Genomic DNA, 17,465 nt, shown 5'->3' with positions numbered 1-17,465 from the left:
AACAGTTAGTATTATAGCTACACATTTTGCAGGGGACAACAAAGCACAGCTACCTTTTAAGCCGTCTGAAGTGAATTCGTTCCCCAAAGCGTATCGGAATTCCCATCAGAATCTTGGAGTCTTTTGTAACCCTCCACGATCTTAAGTTTCCTTGACGTACTTCAATATTACTTTGAGTGATGAGAGTTGAAGCTCACGAGATCCAAGGCAAAAATGCAGGGTTCTATTCATGCGGAGGGGTGAGCCGGTACCAAATTAAAATCAGCGAATGTGTCAACCCGAAACATGTCAGCATTTTAATTACGAATCTTCGTACTTCAGAAACAAAAATTAAACAAAACTGAACGAAAACTAATTGGTAGTTAAGTATTTCGTTAAAACCTATCACTTTTTTTAACTTTAATGAAAAACGCGTACAAATCCGAGTGCATGACTCTGAAAAAGGTATAAAAATTTAACAATGTAAATAAATGAAAAACAAATTGTGCAACGTTATTGGAACGATGTCGATGGCCACGTTCATGAAATCGAATCTAACAATGTAAATCATGTAATAATCTGCTATTAAAATTCATAAAGCGCAAAACTGGAATTATCTATAGTAATGAGATGTAAACTGAACGTATCAATTCAATTAAATAAAATCGATGTGTTTATTCGGAATAATTTACTAAAAGAAATATTATTTCCGTTAATTAACGGTGTGCCTTCGTTCGTTTAATTTTAAAATGCGCCGATTTAGAGAGTTTCCCAAAAAATGTTTCCATCAATTATTTAATTACGCTGTCGCTCACCATTTTAACCTTGGCAGTGATTTTCACCTGAATGAGTGTTATGTGTTTCTTTAATGAAAATTCTGATGGACGGTGAAATGATTCAATATTCCGTTTAATACCGTCGTAACTTTTTATCTGAATATTTTAACAAACAGAGAAAGGCCAGGAAAACACAATGAAAATATTGGCCAATTACACGCAAGATTTTATTTCCGTTGTATATTTGTCTGTATGAAAACTCAATGTAACTGAATATCAGTTGGATAATCTCGGAAAATTAGTTTTTTTTTTTAATTCTGACACATTTCCACTTTTCTGTTTATTTTAACCAAAAACAACATATTATTTGCTATACTCAAGCTAGTAATCAAGCACGAATACATTAAATAATAAAGTAATTACTCCCCTTCGCGTTAAAATAAATGTGTGTGACACACGAGACAGTTTTGAAATGTTTTTTTTTCAATTATTTTACAACATTGAAACGGCCTCTCAAATAGTACGGTTCTCATTGAGGAAAACATTTAGCACTTATGTCGACTAAGCGGGTAGAGGCAACTAGGACAAATAATAAGGTGGTAATAATAATAAGAATCACTAACACTAACACTAAAACACCTAATCACCGGTAACTAACAATCTTTTTAAAACATAAGATCGGTGACCAATCCTCTAAAGCCACTGAGCACTAACATCAGGGCATTACCTAATTCCAAAACGTTTAAGCTTTTTCGCTGTTTAAGAAACAAGTTGTGTTCATTTGAGGGTTTCATACAAGACAAAGACTTTGACGTTATTTGTGTGGTTTTTTGACGACATACTCTAAACTTGGTTTTTCGGGTCAATCTGAGACAATTTTTTTTTCGGGTCTCAAAAAAAGGCAGTCCTTCCTTTTTTTACCAAAAATCGACTACACCAAAATTTCTCGGGAAAACACTTTTTCTTATTAATTTTGGTGCGTAGAATCCAAAACAATTCGTACTTTTTCGACTAGACCTCTCAATAAATAGTTTTGGACAAAATACAAATTTCGACAAAAAATTCAAAGGGCTGTAACTTTTGATCTAATAGCCCAATCTTCAAACTGTTTGAAATTAGGGATTCTACGGGCAAAATTGTATAGGAAAATGTTTTTTCTCGGTCGATCTCAGACAATTTTTTTCCGGCCTCAAAAAAGGGCAGTACTTTTAAGTTATTCAAATATTTGAGAACAATTTAGAAATGTTTAGGGAAAGTTTCCATTGTCACAAAATCAAATATAAAAATCCGATACAACTATATACCGAATGATCCTGGAGTGAAACTTTTTGACTCGATAGTCTACGTAACTTAAAAAGAATAGGGACCTTTCTTATATCCTTAAGACCATGTGTACCAATTTTCAAAGCGATCGCAGGTTTCTAAACAAACTATCATGCACACGGACAAACGGATGGTCAAAAATGGATCTGTTCCAAAATCGCTAAGATTAATTTCAGAAAGGCGTACGTATCATGTGCACGACGCTTTGAAAACTGGTACACGTATTCTTAAGGATATAACTGGTATAAGAAAGGTCCTGGTAGGTACCTCCTATATAATAATATAATAATAATAATACGCTTTTACTCCCCTTAAATTTGTATATAACAATAGAAGTATAAAAAAAGCTAACCCCATACAAAGTATAACTTGATTTTTTAAGTAGTATTAAGCCTTTTATCTAGTATACTATTTTAAATTCTTAATGTATTTGAGTGACAAGTATTTGAATACTTTTTACTGTATTCGAATACTTTTCAAAGTAAGTTAATGAAATACTTTTCAAAGTATTCGAATACTTTTTATAGTATTCGAATACCTTTGATAGTATTAGAATACTTTTGTAAGTATTCGAATACATTCTAAAGTATTTGAATACTTATTTTTTTAAGTATTTGAATACTTTTTAATGTATCTGTATCTAGTATTCGCTTGTGCTGGACGTAAAAGTATTTAGTATTCAAATACCTTTGATTTGTGTAAAGTATTTACTATTTAGTATTCAAATACTTTTTGAAAGTATTCTGCTCAGCTCTGTACGTGTACTTTTCTAACAATTAGTATTTGTGGCTTGTACGATTGTAAGGCACACCGAATTCTCTTAAAAACTACGAAATTTATGGGAAGGGTAACTTTTATAAACCAAACGAAACACGCCCATGATCTTCAGAATTTGTTTAAACAATGCTTAGACCCTAATATGGTCCAAAATATACATATATAGGGTGCTTCATGTCAAAATTCGCAGGTTTGAAACATAAATCACATTTTTCCTCTTCTACGTTTGTATACTGACCAATGAGTACAGTTTGTAGCTAATCATTTAAAATGTTACAATAGCTGCACATATTTTCAGTTCATTTCCCTTTTTTCAAAACCGCATTATAAATATATGCATGTAATTATACAAACTACTTTTATTTGTAAGTATAGAATCTTTGTCCAAAACGGCAAGTTGCATTAAAAAACTTCTGAACAGTATACAAATTTTTTGGACAGCTTTTACATATATCGCTGAAAATAATGGTTTATTTTGTTTATCTTATAAAAGGGAATTGAAAATGGCAATTCATTTTTCAAAAAATGTCGAAAAAACTCTACTAATTTTAAAACTTTTCGGTGTATGTGTATAGTGACATACCAAATGTATTCTAAAATTAAATAGCGTTAATAAATATCGCTCCGAATGCAGTCAGGTAGAATTTTAAGGTGGCGTTTACAAAAAGTGCAAAAGTTACATTGCGATTTCCTCAATAACTTTGTTTCGAGGTAACATGAACTTTTAGCTTGTGAATGAAGTTAAATTTGGTAACAAATTATTATCAGTGTGTGATAAAAATGAAAGATAGATATTTTATATGGCAGTTTTTTAAGATCTTATCTCCTAAATAACGGCGAAAGTGCAGGAATTACCTAAATAATTTTTGTTTAATGCAAATGTAACATTATATATTTGAATGAATGTTATTCCAACCAAAAATTTTGACCCAGAAGGGAGTTATTGTGGAAACAAATTTGCAATGTTTCAATGTAAACCACCTTAAGATGTTGTACGTATATTATTATGTTAATTTCGTTAGAAATTTCATATTTCGGTTCTTAGTCCAACCCTGTGTGGGAAATGGGAAAGAATATTTCCACTGGACAAGTGCACTGCATGCGGTTACAGTCCTCTAATCAAAATCATCCTTCCGCTTCTCTCACTATGGGTGTATGGGGGTAAATACTCAAGACATACAAGACAGGACTATACTGTCCAACCTGTGTGTATTTTTGAGGTGTATTTATTTTTTTGTATAACCTGACGAATGATTCTCTTTACATTGGTGGGTGATAAGTTGTTTTTGTTAATCATTCCATGAATTCCACGATGTTGAGAGAATAATCTTTAGGGGTTCTTACGATATGCTTCACATTCGTTCCGCTTTTCGGGAAACCAATACAACATTTTATGGCATTTGGAAACCTTTGTTCGTATAGCATTAAGTAGCAACCCCCAATTAAAAATTCTATATCTCTGGGAATACTGACGTACAAACCGCTTTAACTTTACAACTTTTGAGTCTGGGTCGATCGAGTACACATTCATTACATATTCAAGTTGTGCTAGTTCTCTGACTGGCAGACTGACGTTTTGAATGGTTGGCCAATGTTAACAGCAAGAGGACATAATTCAATAAAAGGTAGATGACGAAACTGTCACCAAATTATTTTCAACCAATTACTGTTTGTAACATAACCATTTGTAAATGTGCTAATATCACCCCTAGAAAAAAGAGAAATTAAAGTTGAAGAGAAAACATAAAAGTTAAGGGGTGGAAAAAATGCTATAAATCTAACCTAAAATGTATATTTGACGCCTCTCTAATCATTGCCACTTCTTTCGTTCCACAACAGAGCAAATGTTATAATTTTTTCGTACAGGAAAACTAAATTTTTCAATCTTCCAATTTTGCGGGTAATTTAATAAATTGAAGTTCCAATGGACTCTTATGCGAGTCGTCTAAGACACTAAATCTATGAGGATGAGGTATACATTTTTCTAGAGATAAGGGGTGGTTGTATACATATTATTTATGTTGCCACAATTCTGAATTAATGATTGTTTCAATAAAGCGCCCGTTTGAGATATTTTACTTTATTATGTATGCCGTGTTGTAAAATTTATTACATCATCATAACTGCTGTAACACCGAAAACCTCGGTTTTAATCAAAGTGTGTTTTCGTGGCAAACTTTAGAAGTGAGCGCGTAAAGGATGCAGATAGATAGCTAAACACATTGGCTTCAGTATCTCATTAATATTTTTTATCAATATATAATATATATTCAAAACCCTCTCTGTCTCATTTTTTTATGCGATATTCATATCTTTATAATGTGCTTAACGGCAAAATATATGCGCATGTTTTCTACACAATTGTTCCGCTTATCGCTTCGGCTGGACAACATTTTAGAATAATTTAAATTAGTTGATGAGACTCTGCAGGTTATGGATACTTTACTGTGGGAATTTGTTAAAAAAAACAAAGTCCTTGCTTTTAAAAATGGAATCTGAATTAAGTCAATATTTGACACTTAGGCAACAAAATGCATCGGCAGAAGGCCTGCAGATGGCTGCCCTTTTAATTTACCCCGGATTTTAATGAAATTAGTATACTTACACGCAAACTGTAGAAATAGCACATTCTTATGGTAAAATTGAACTTCATATTTTTCTTCTTACTCATTAATATTCAAATTACATTACAAAGAGGAAACGTTGGTACTACAAAAGTTCCAATTAAGTCGGATAGAGTCCGGTTATGATAAGATTGGCAAAAGCAAACGTTCGTCGGTGGGGTTATACGCATGAGACATGAGAAATTGGAAAAGGCGTTGATTCATGCCCTGGACTGTGATGCTGCAAAGAAAACGTGTCGTGGTAACGACCACAACTGTTCAGCTAGTGGTACTGGAAATTGGAAACTCTAGTACTACGACAGATACACAATGATATATCTAGGGGAGATCTAGGAGTGACAAAAACCCTGGTTGAGTTGCGGGAACGGTTATACTGGGTAAATTGCAAACAATATGTGAAGGAATGGCGCAGAAAATGTGCAGTGTGTGCCACAAGCAACGGTCCAGTAGGAAAGAAGAACACATCAATGAGGCTGTATAATGTGGGCAGTCCATTTGAAAGAATAGCTATTGATATAGCAGACCCCTTCCCAGAGACAGCTTGTGGAAACAAATACATCTTGTTGGCCATGGACTATTTCGGTAAATGGACAGAAGCCTATGCTCTACCAAATCACGAAACAACAACTGTGACAGACATTCTACTTTTAAACAGATTTGGAGTACCCCTGGAACTACACGCTGACTAGGGACGAAATTTTGAGTCGGCGCTGATCCAAAGCCTGTGTTGGGCATTCGCAAAACCAGAACCATTGCTTTATACCCGCAGTCAGACCGAATGGTAGAACGTATGATTAGGGCTAGTTAAAAAGTTGTGTTCGACCACCAACGTGATTGATCAATATCTCTATGTGTTTCGGATGGCGGTTGCCCTGTGATTTGAAATTTGGTACAAGACACAGCCAAAAAGAAACTGTGGGGACCGAGTGAGTGGAAAACCTTCGTCAGAAATTGGGTGCCATCCATGATAAAATTCGCCATAATATGCAGTTGACAAGCAAAAGTGCAGTACGACGTAAAGGCCCAAGCTGGTGACTATCACCTGGAGATCTGTTTTGGTTATATCATCTCCCGAAGAGGCGCGGGCTATCTCCGAAATTGCAAAGAGCTTGGGAGGGAAGCGTTCTTGAACACTCGAGAAAATATTTTAGAAAGAATGTTGTTTGCTATATAAGCAAATCGAATTGTGTTTAGAGTTTAGTTCCAACTTAGATAGACTTGTGATATGATATAAATTTGATTCGATACATGCGCCAAGTCACTTGGGTCGTACCGTGCCGATGTATTTTTACATTCTGTACGCTGGGATTTCTTTTTCAATTCAAAATTTGCTGTTTAGGATTAAAATATGCAAATTAAGACACAAGGTAAATTCTATAGGTATTCTATCGTGGTTTGCGCATTAACGGACACTAACAAGACAACGTCCAGAGAATAATACGTAAGTTGGAACTATTTTCGTCAATATATCCAAAATGTTATGGTAATCTTGAGTTTGATATTGCGAGCAATCAAATTAGAGAACCTAGTATTGGAGTACAGGAAATTAAAAAAACGAAAAATCTTCAGCAAGTCATGGTCATTGTAAAATTTGTGTTAGAAGCTAGCCGTTCGTTATTTTATTAAACAATTGTTCATTTTTTTTCATTTTTTATGCAACACCGTTGTAAGGCATAGAGGTATTATTGTAAGAATATGTAATACAATGATAGCCTTTAGCACAAGTAATAGGGGATGACGTTTAAATCTAAACTTAAAACTTAAAGGTTAAGTGAGTAAGGAAGTAAATGGAACGGTTGATCGAGTAAAGCGAAAACGTCATTTTGTGGAACTGGAACTGTCCATCCGGTGTTGTTTTCCAGATTATCGGAATGAATAAGGACAGACATGTGGAATGATAGAGTTTTAAAAAGCGTGGAATTGTGCTGATTATACTAGGGATATTTGTTTGACAAACACTTGATGTCTAATTAATTTGTATAGCACTTTAGTTAGTATCGAACATTGCAATAACGCACATGATCAAATCAAATTCACATTACAACAACAATTATTGAAAAAGTTCCAGAACTAATGTGGAAATGCAGTATATTATTGGCTCAAATGATGAGAAGGTAATTGTGATAATGTTGACCTCATTCGTAAAGGTTAATTGGATTAGAATGAATCGCGTTAAAAAAGCTTTATTTTATATCTAGTTTACCGGAAATCTTTGATGTAGGTAGATCCGAAAATGGATTTAGAAAATATTTCAGTTTGGTTTTTAAACTATTAAATTATTGTTGGCTCTTTCTAACATATCAGATTCTTATTCCGTCAAATCGATGTATCTTTTAGAGTTGTGCTCACGACGTGATCGTTTTCAAACATTGGTTTTCATTCTTCCGTATCTCCTGATTTTCTAGACATAAAATTTTCATCATATAAAGGAACCTTTGTGTGAAATCTATTACATAGATTGAGTGATCGATGTCGTTAATTTTCGTTCATACAAGCTTCCGTGTTATTTTCATAAGCGTTCTTAGGAATGTTAGGGCGACGAAGTTGTTATTGTGTCAGAGAAACACACCCCGCACACAATACAAAGGTGCATGCATCATACAAATGTTGTATTTGTCGCTTCACGATGTGCATAGAAGAGGCAAATGTCTCTTTGAGGACTACATAGATCGGGAATGTGGGAATCGTGCTCAACATTCACAATGACTGGTGAGCGAGTTCGACACCTGCGACCGCCGGATCAATCACACTCAAACCCCTAAAACTTGTACTTTATGTTAGCAGAAGTTTGTGCCATATTACACATTTGGAACCTTCACATCAAAACTCTATAGTGCTTTCAATCATTACTAATACTGGTATTTGATAAACTTTCCCCTATAACCCTACAATAATACACAGTCGGAACTCCGTGACAAGCATTTATTAATTACGTTTCATTACCTATAAAAATTTATCCATTTAAGACTTTTAAGACTACAGCTGCGGAATATGGAAATTTTCAATTATTTCACAACGCGTTCTCAAAACCCTCGATCGCATTAATTAAGTTCAATCCAATTGAAACTACAGGGATTTATCCTGAAACTGCATTAAGACTAAGTTCAAATCAAAACCTAAAGCTTACCGCTATTATCGCTCAAAATGTCGATCCCTTGGTACATTTCCAATACTTCGTACCGCATTAAATCAAAATAAATTGTTCGAAACCATCTCCGGACTTATATAATAAAACATCCTTATGTCTGCACATCGCAAATCAATCTAATTGAAAATCTTAATCTATTAGAAGGTTAACGTTCAAATTTGACCAATTTTCATTCGTGGTAGCGTAACTGTCGGAAATTCGAAATACAACTGCATCGCCATTTGGTCATTGATTTATAGAAAGTGTGAGATATTTTTTTTGTGATGGATTGATTCCCATATTTTTCTTTTCTAGTGGTGGATTAATGCTATTTAATTTAACAACTAGTAAAACTCCTTCACCACCTTCTTTTCCATTAATCGGCGGCCATTAAACTGGTTTGTGGCATAGCCCACGTAGCCGTTTTCGGGTAGGTATTAAATTGATTATTTCTGGAAATTCTGAGAAAACGTGGCGTTATTTATTGATTAAAACATGGGATAATGTCTTTAAATAATAGAACATACAATAATAAAATTCAGAATAAGAGGAAATAATAAATGAATTCTGAACGAAAAAGTAGGTATTCCAGCTCCATCGGTCAATTCTAAACCAGAACGCCATTTTTTGTAACACATACCTACTACTTGCTCTCACAGCAGCACATTCAATTTTTATTCGCAGCCAATTCGTGGTTGTACTATATGAGGCGTTTCATTTCTTAAATAAACGTTCTCTCGATCTTCTCAAGAGAGTTCTAAACTCATATTCAAGGAATCCATCAACAGCAGTTACCAATGGAAGGAAGAAAGCATCGCTGACAAGCTTCTAACTCTAAGTATTTCTTTTTCTTTTCATCTTCTGCACGTCGTTTTATCAGAGATTCAAAGGAGAGGGATCCATATGATGGAGCATCTGTGTCAGCAACAATCAAGCAATGCCTCAATTTGTGGCTCATATCCCGCGACATCCCGCGCGTAAAGCAGGCTCGGTAGTGTTTCCTCAAACTATTTCCATAAGGTTTCCTATACAATCTCAGAAGCATACCAAATCTGAACTACGTTTGATTTTTCGTTCATTGGATCAAGAAACATCGCCAAGGTGTCACCTTGTGTTATCCTTCCTTACTATAAATGCGGTGCTTACAACCAGGAATGACCAATCCAGATTCACCTTTGTATGTATTATATATGATTCTTGCAGAGCGGGCCCATTTCAATCTGGCCTGCCAAAGAGCATGCTTACGATTTATTTCGTTAAATGCATTATCTGCATAAACTCCTTTCTAGATCCAGATGAACAGTTTTCTTGTAAAAGTCATATGATGAACTCCGCCTTCTACTCCAGCTTTTAAGCCACCGCAAAGGTGATCCGTTCCACATAATATGTACCCAAAATGTCTTTCGAAAGAAACCCCTTTTGTTGTTATATACGCTGGTGAACACTCGATTACCATAACTACAACGGTTTTCAAAGTACCCACTACATCTAACAGTTCAATAAAGATAGAATGACTTTCATGATTTTTGGAAGTTTCGAAACTTTTCACCATTTTCAAATTAGTTAACATCGATTCGGTATATACAAAATACAGTGTTTCAACGCCGAGTATTATATAGGAAACTAAATAGAAAATAAATTTCCAATGAACTGGCTAAATATTTTGGGAACCACCCGTACTTCGTTATTTTAAATGAAATGAACGTAATTATACCCAAATTTCGAAGTGAATTTTATCCTATTTACTGTATAAATGGGCCAGTATTAATTCTTTGAGTTCTTCCAAAACTTTTAAGAAGTGCAGCTCTTGACATAATAAATTTCTTTTTTCTGTTCAAGCGAGATAAGGCTCATTATGATTATGATTTGCTAAAATAATTCAAAAATGTATATGCTAACGAATTGATGCCATAGTATCTCAATTTTTTTATGGAGACGCCCTTCTTCTGTCCACCATTCTACACCAAAAAATAAAGGCATATTCTCCCTTGGCACAAAACATTTCGTTTTTTCTGTGCGCTACAATTCAGAAACCAGATTGAAAGATAACCAAGGATTAAGTACAGAGTTAGAAATGCTGGTATCCCGAATTCTTATAAGGCCGAAGGCACTGCAGTTATTGTGCAGTCGATTTATTTTGGGAAATGCAACGTATACTTGCAATGACTTGACTTATTGGTTACATTAAATTGGTAAAAAGTGGTGTAATTGACTTTTTTTCTATGTATTCAGCTGCGATAATTCCCCTATGTACATTATTGACTAAATAGTATGACACTAAATTTAAATTTTAAATGAGTTTAAATTTTAAATGAGCTTCGCTGTGACAGAAGTCACTTCAAAGTCATTTAGTCCAATATCAGTTTTCACGTTAAGTTTTGAAACATTTTGTCCAACAAATTGAGCAATTGTGAAGCAAATAACGATTGCTTTATGTAACCAAAAAAAGGAGATAAACATAAATTATTACAAAACTTTTTATCTATTGGCCCTACTGTCTAGATACAGCACTACTTTATGTATAACTGAAGAACGGATAACATTTTCTGTGACCAGCATACAAAATGTGTACCAAATTTGGTTCCAATCGGTTTAGCCGTTTAGCCGGAAATGAGAGTACAGACAGACCGGCATCATGGTGCTTCAAAACGTGTATTACCGTCAAAAAGGTGGAGAGTCATTTTTTACCCCAACGCAATACCCCACTTCTAACGTGCGGGTGGTAAAAACATAATTCAAACTTAAGATAAGTTGCAATTAGAATCTAAAAAAAATCCAAAATTTCAGATTATTCAGTGATATTTCCAATGAAAACATTATCCCTTCAATTAAAGCTTACTTACGGTCTGTGGTTTACATCTTTCGAATATACTTCTGTCGAAAGTAGAAAACTTTGAGAGCAGATGGCAAGGTTTTATATGTTTGTTATACTTCGAAATGACGAAAATCTACGCCCTGCTCTATATACGCAAAGGAAAAAATGTTTGTAATGTATTAGCCGTAATTGGTTCACATTTATAAAAGGAACGTTTTTAAATCGTAAGGGCGATGAAATGACACTCAAATAACTGAGCAAATTGGTACGGTTGTGATTTTAAGCGCGTAACGCTATTGAGATGAAAAATCAATCAAACATAAATTTAAAGATATATATGAAACCGTTAATTTAACGATGTCAATAAAAACATTTGGTACCCTTTGAAGACTGCTTTATATCTAACTAGCTTAGGGATATTCGTATAAAAATAAAAACGATCTCTTTTACGTAATAAGCTAACTTTTTCGCGTAGCTTTAAATTATGAAAAATAATATCATAATCATCTGCATAAAAGATCATAAGGATAAGAGTTTGTTTCGTCCTATCAACCGAAACTTTTTATTTCAAACTCCAATTTCAAAACTCAAGAACAGCTAAGCATTGAAGTTCATTAGAACATCAAAAGGACGTTGTAATATGTGGTGTACTTTTAACGTTGAGTACATTTTTGTGTGTTAAATAAATCGCGATAAGTAAGAAACTGTGATAATAATACCTACTAAATTCGAATACCTATTCTTTGTTTCCACCTTGCTGTAGTGAAGCCTATTCCTCAGCGACCAAAAATTAAATAAAAAATAAAGGTTTAAAAAGAGAACAAATTAGGTATTGTTCTAAAAAGGAAGTTGTAACAATACCGACAAAACAAATTAAGTGATTGCTTTAAATATCTTAGCTACGAAAACAAAGAAAACCTTAGTAAGAAAGTTAAGAAAGGATCGTAATAAACATCTGGAAATAAGAACAAAAGCGTTTTGTAAAAGGTATTAGAATCCTTTTCGTTCTTTGGCATTACGTAATTTTAAGTATTACTATTGCATTCTGAAATTTTACCACTGTCTTTACCTGAAAATTAAACCAAAATCGTACGGGAGACAACAAAAAAAAACATCGAGAATTTTAATAACGTTGTTTAATGAAAAATGTGAAAATGGGAATGTCACAGAAATTGAATAAGTAGATTAGAAAGGGAAAATTATACGTTAAAAATTTACAAGCAAATTACACTGAAAAATTAACATTTGCTTCTTGTATAGGTGCTCATATGTCAGACGTCTGAAGCATTAACTGTGAAATAAAATAATAATAATAATAATAATAATAATGCTTTATTGCCCAAACAGAATAAATCCAATAACAGGACAAAATTAAATTAAATTCAAGTAGAGAGTGATAACTTAATAATATAATTTACACAAAAAAAATACTTAAATAATTTAAATCAAAATGAACACATATAGAGTAAGTAGATATCATAACCTGTGATTTACAATATAAAAAATATACGACCTTTAATTTGTAATTAACTGAATAATAGATTTAAGTTTCATACAAAAAATATCACTTGTATTCGAAATTAAATTGTAGTCTTTACACATGGTGTATATCGGAGATTTCTCTAAAATATTGGTTTTCGCCAACGGTATGTAAAATGTAAAAACATGCCTTGACGACAGTCTAGGTACGGAAAAACTTAAACACTGTAACAGCTCACTGCAGTCCGTTTCGTTTTGTATTAATTTATACAAAAAAGTGATGCCTATTACGCTTTCTCCGAATTTGCAAGTGGTAATAAGTCGAACTTTGTAACATAATTTTCTTGGGATATCCTTGATCTGGGTAACGCCCATTTACACCGAAACATTAAATATTTTACAAAACGCCTTTGTACTTGTTCAATTTATATACAGGGTGAATCAGAGCACCCGTCCCAGGCTTTTATCTTGGAATAGAGACGCCTTAGAGTTTTAGGAAAAAAATTTTCATTACCAAAGCCTACCTGAAGAATTTAATGGTAGTAGTCTCTATTTCCGGAATTAACCGGAAGTAGGCGTAACAGCACTCAACTTCAGAATTTCAAATGAAACCCTAGGTCTTGTGTGGTATCGTTGGATAGGTATTTTGAAAACAAACAACTTTTGTAGGAAACATTTTTTTTTTGTAAAAAGTGTTATTTACGAAATAAAATTAATAAATATGTTATTTACGAAATAAAAATAAATAAATAAAAAAGCTGACTTAAAACCAAATGATTCCTGCTGTTCCCGGCTACTGCGATTTAATTCAAGTGTTTTTGTTTGAAAAGGTAAGACAGATATTGTTTTGTGTAAATAGCAACGTAGTTTTTTGTCATTATTACGACAGGTAATAGTAACTTTACACCTGCATTTTAATGTTAAATTTACATTATTTGTTTAAATTTTTCTTCCATACACACATGTGCAAAGGGTTTTTTATTGTAACAACATGGTATTTTCTGACACCACTTGACTTCTTCCTCTGGGGACGAGTCAAAGATATTGTTTATCAACAGCGCCCAACCACGAGGGAGAATATGAAGGAAAGAATTCGAAACGCATGCCGTTTGCTCAATGAAAATGAGGTGCTTAGGGCAGTCGACAACGTCCGACTTCGGCTACAAAACTGCATCAATCAAAATGGAAGACATTTTGAACATATTAATTAATATTTATTTCGTAAATAACACTTTTTACAAAAAAAAATGTTTCCTACAAAAGTTGTTTGTTTTCAAAATACCTATCCAACGATACCACACAAGACCTAGGGTTCCATTTGAAATTCTGAAGTTGAGTGCTGTTACGCCTACTTCCGGTTAATTCCGGAAATAGAGACTACTACCATTAAATTCTTCAGGTAGGCTTTGGTAATGAAAATTTTTTTCCTAAAACTCTAAGGCGTCTCTATTCCAAGATAAAAGCCTGGGACGGGTGCTCTGATTCACCCTGTATATATTTTTGATAGCCGCTATTCCATATTACAGACCCGTATTCCAGTTTAGACCTCACTAAGGACGTATATAGTGCCTTTATTGTTGACAATTTAATGAAATCCGTACTAGATCTACTAATGAATCCCAGCGTTTTTAAGGATCTCTTCACCATATCATGTATGTGATGCGTGAAAGTTAACATACTATCAAATAAAATGCCTAAATCCTTTATCATTACGTGTCTAATTAGTGCAGTGTCTCCAATAGTGTATTCCTGCATTATTGGTTTTACTTTTCGGGAAAAAGAAATATACCTGCATTTAGAAACGTTCAAGTGTAATTTATTTTCTCTACACCAAACATGAATTTTATCTAAGTCACTCTGAAGTATAGCACCATCAGATTCATTTGTTATTTTTCTAAAAATTTTCAGATCATCAGCAAATAGTAATTTTCTGGAACTTATTATTTTCGGCAAATCGTTGATAAATATCAAAAATAGAAAGGGACCTAAGTTTGACCCTTGTGGCACACCAGAGGTCGGAATAATGTATTTTGATGTGTGTCCTGCATAAACTACGAATTGTCGTCGATCCGTTAAGTAAGATTCGATGAGAACTGCCACAGTATGAGAAAATCCATATTCCATTAATTTATTGAGAATAATATAATGATCTATTTGATCAAACGCTTTTTGAAAATCCTTATATATTACGTCGACTTGTCCTTGTTCGTCCATAATTTCCGAACAATATTGGGTAAAGCAGGCAAGATTAGTGATGCCGAACAAAACCATGCTGATGTTCAAATATTTGCAATTTAAATTGCTTAAACAATTTTTCATACAACACAATTTCAAAAACTTTCGAGAAATTACAAAGAATACATATTTAATTGATTAATTAATTAATATTGGTCTATAATTTTCAATTTCTGACGGCGATCCAGATTTTAAAACAGGACAAACCCTTGCCGTTTTCCATATTGTTGGAAAAATGCCTTGCTTTAGGGATAAGTTAAATAAAATTATCAAAGGATATGAAAATATATCGGAACATTCCTTGACTAAATAGGCGGGAATTTGGTCCGTTCCTGATGTAGGTTTGTTCTTCAACTTTCGGATAGCTGCTTCTATGTCTTCTACTGTTATTGAATCAATATTAATACAATAATTGTAGCATAGAGGAATATAATGATGTGTTGAAGGAACTGAGTTCTTGTAAACAAGAGAAAAATGCGTTGCGAAAGCATCGACTATCGTTTGAGAGGTCTCATAAGTTTGATTATTTAACGTTACCCTTCCGGGAATACGTGACATATCCTTTTTATTACGCAAATATGTCCAAAAGTATTTTGGGTCTGAAGATAAAGCGTCTTCGGTTGAAGCCATATGCTCTCTATGCAAAACTTCTAATTGAGTTTTAATTGTTGACCTTACACGTTTAAATTCTTCATAATAACGAATATTACCAGTTTGTTTAAATTGTTTATGTAACTTGAGTTTAATTTTGATATTTCTAATAAGATCTACGGTAAACCACGAAGGAAATTTCTTCTTTTTATGATTATATACAGGTACATGCTGATCGAATACTGATTTCAGTAGTTCATAAAACTTCAGACAAGCGGTATCTACATCAGAGATTGTTGTTAAAATATTCCAATTTATATTAAGAATATCGTTATATAGATTGTTAAAATTTGCTTTTTTAAAGTTATATATTTTAGTTTTGTGTTCCACTTTAAAGTTGCTTACGCGTGGGGTGTTTAGTTTTACACTAAAGTCAATAGCGGGATGATGTGGATCTTCATTTATAAGAATATTAGTACTTCTACAAACTTTGAAAATAATGTTGCTCAAAACTAAATCCAATATCCTACCATTCAAATTAACTACTTCACTTAATTGCGTGCAATTTATATATTGCAATAATTGTAAGAGGTGATTGCACTTTATGTCCAAATAGCAATTTTCACTTACAAAATTAGGAAGATTAAAGTCGCCTAAAACAATAAGCTTATTACCACAGAGTTGATTTAAAAAAGAAAGAGATTCCAAAAAATTGTAATATTCCATGCTGGATAAATGAGGAGGTATGTACAAATTAATAACATAGACAAAGATGTTCCTATACGAAACTTTACAACCAACTATTTCTATACGTTGAAATGCATCCGTCAAAAACGATAGATCTAAGCGAACAGAGTCCACACAATAGTCGTTGTTAACTGCAATTAGCACACCACCGCCTCTTGAAACGTTTAGCACGTTATAGTTTCTGTCACACCGAAAGACAGTAAAGTTACCGGGAAACAACTCACTGCTATTTATGTTTTCGTTCAACCAAGTCTCACTCAAACATACAACTTCATACGGGCACGTAGTAGCTTCCCAAAAAAGTTTATGAATTTTAGTATTAAGACCGCGAACATTTTGATAATAAAAGTTCAGGTCAACCGAAACATTTAGTTTTTTGAGTTCTTGATACTTACAATTTTCGGCACTCCTAAGACGTATTTGATGGTAAGGTCCTTTTCTCCATTTTGCTGCCTTTCCAAAAGTGTAGCTCTCAAATCATTAAGGTACTTGCGTTGGGCCGGGGTCTGATCTGAAGAAATACGAATGTCCCTATTTCGAGCGAGAATCTTTGGTTTATTTTTTAATAAGTTTTTTGCATCAAGTTCAGTTTGAAAAATTATTTTGATTGGTCGATTTTTAGGTTGGTTTGGCTTTCCTAAACGGAAAAAATTTATAGCAGAAAAATCCACATTAATTGTGCGTACTATCTCTGATACCAAAACATTATCTGAGTCACCTTCACCTTGCTCATTTTCCTTTATATTAAATACCACAACATTTCGCGCGCGTTTATTTCTTTCAGACAATTCACTTATTAACTCCTCTGTCACCGCAGGTGATATTTGCTCCAATTGTGAATAAGAATCTACCTTTTGCTTCATCTGATGTATTTCAGCTTGCAAAGAGCTTATCACCTTAAGTAAATCAGCTACCTGACTTTTCTCTTCTTCGCATTTGTTGCAGTGGAATGTTGGTCTAAATTTGGTTTCAGTGGCTAGTAGTTGAGCATC

The 17,465-nt window shown here is 33.6% G+C and overlaps 1 protein-coding gene across 2 annotated transcripts in view; it reads left to right on the top strand.

Moving 5' to 3' along the window:
- The window catches only part of LOC116165979, a 152,178-nt gene that overhangs the window by 93,640 nt on the left and 41,073 nt on the right, over positions 1 to 17,465 (top strand). The gene's annotated exons all lie outside the window — the stretch shown is intronic.

This window comes from Photinus pyralis, unplaced genomic scaffold (genome assembly GCF_008802855.1).
Source record: "Photinus pyralis isolate 1611_PpyrPB1 unplaced genomic scaffold, Ppyr1.3 Ppyr1.4_LG3a, whole genome shotgun sequence".
Taxonomy (NCBI): Eukaryota; Metazoa; Arthropoda; class Insecta; order Coleoptera; family Lampyridae; genus Photinus; species Photinus pyralis.
The sequence above is the reverse complement of the archived record's forward strand: the minus strand, read 5'-3'. Positions and strand labels throughout refer to the sequence as shown.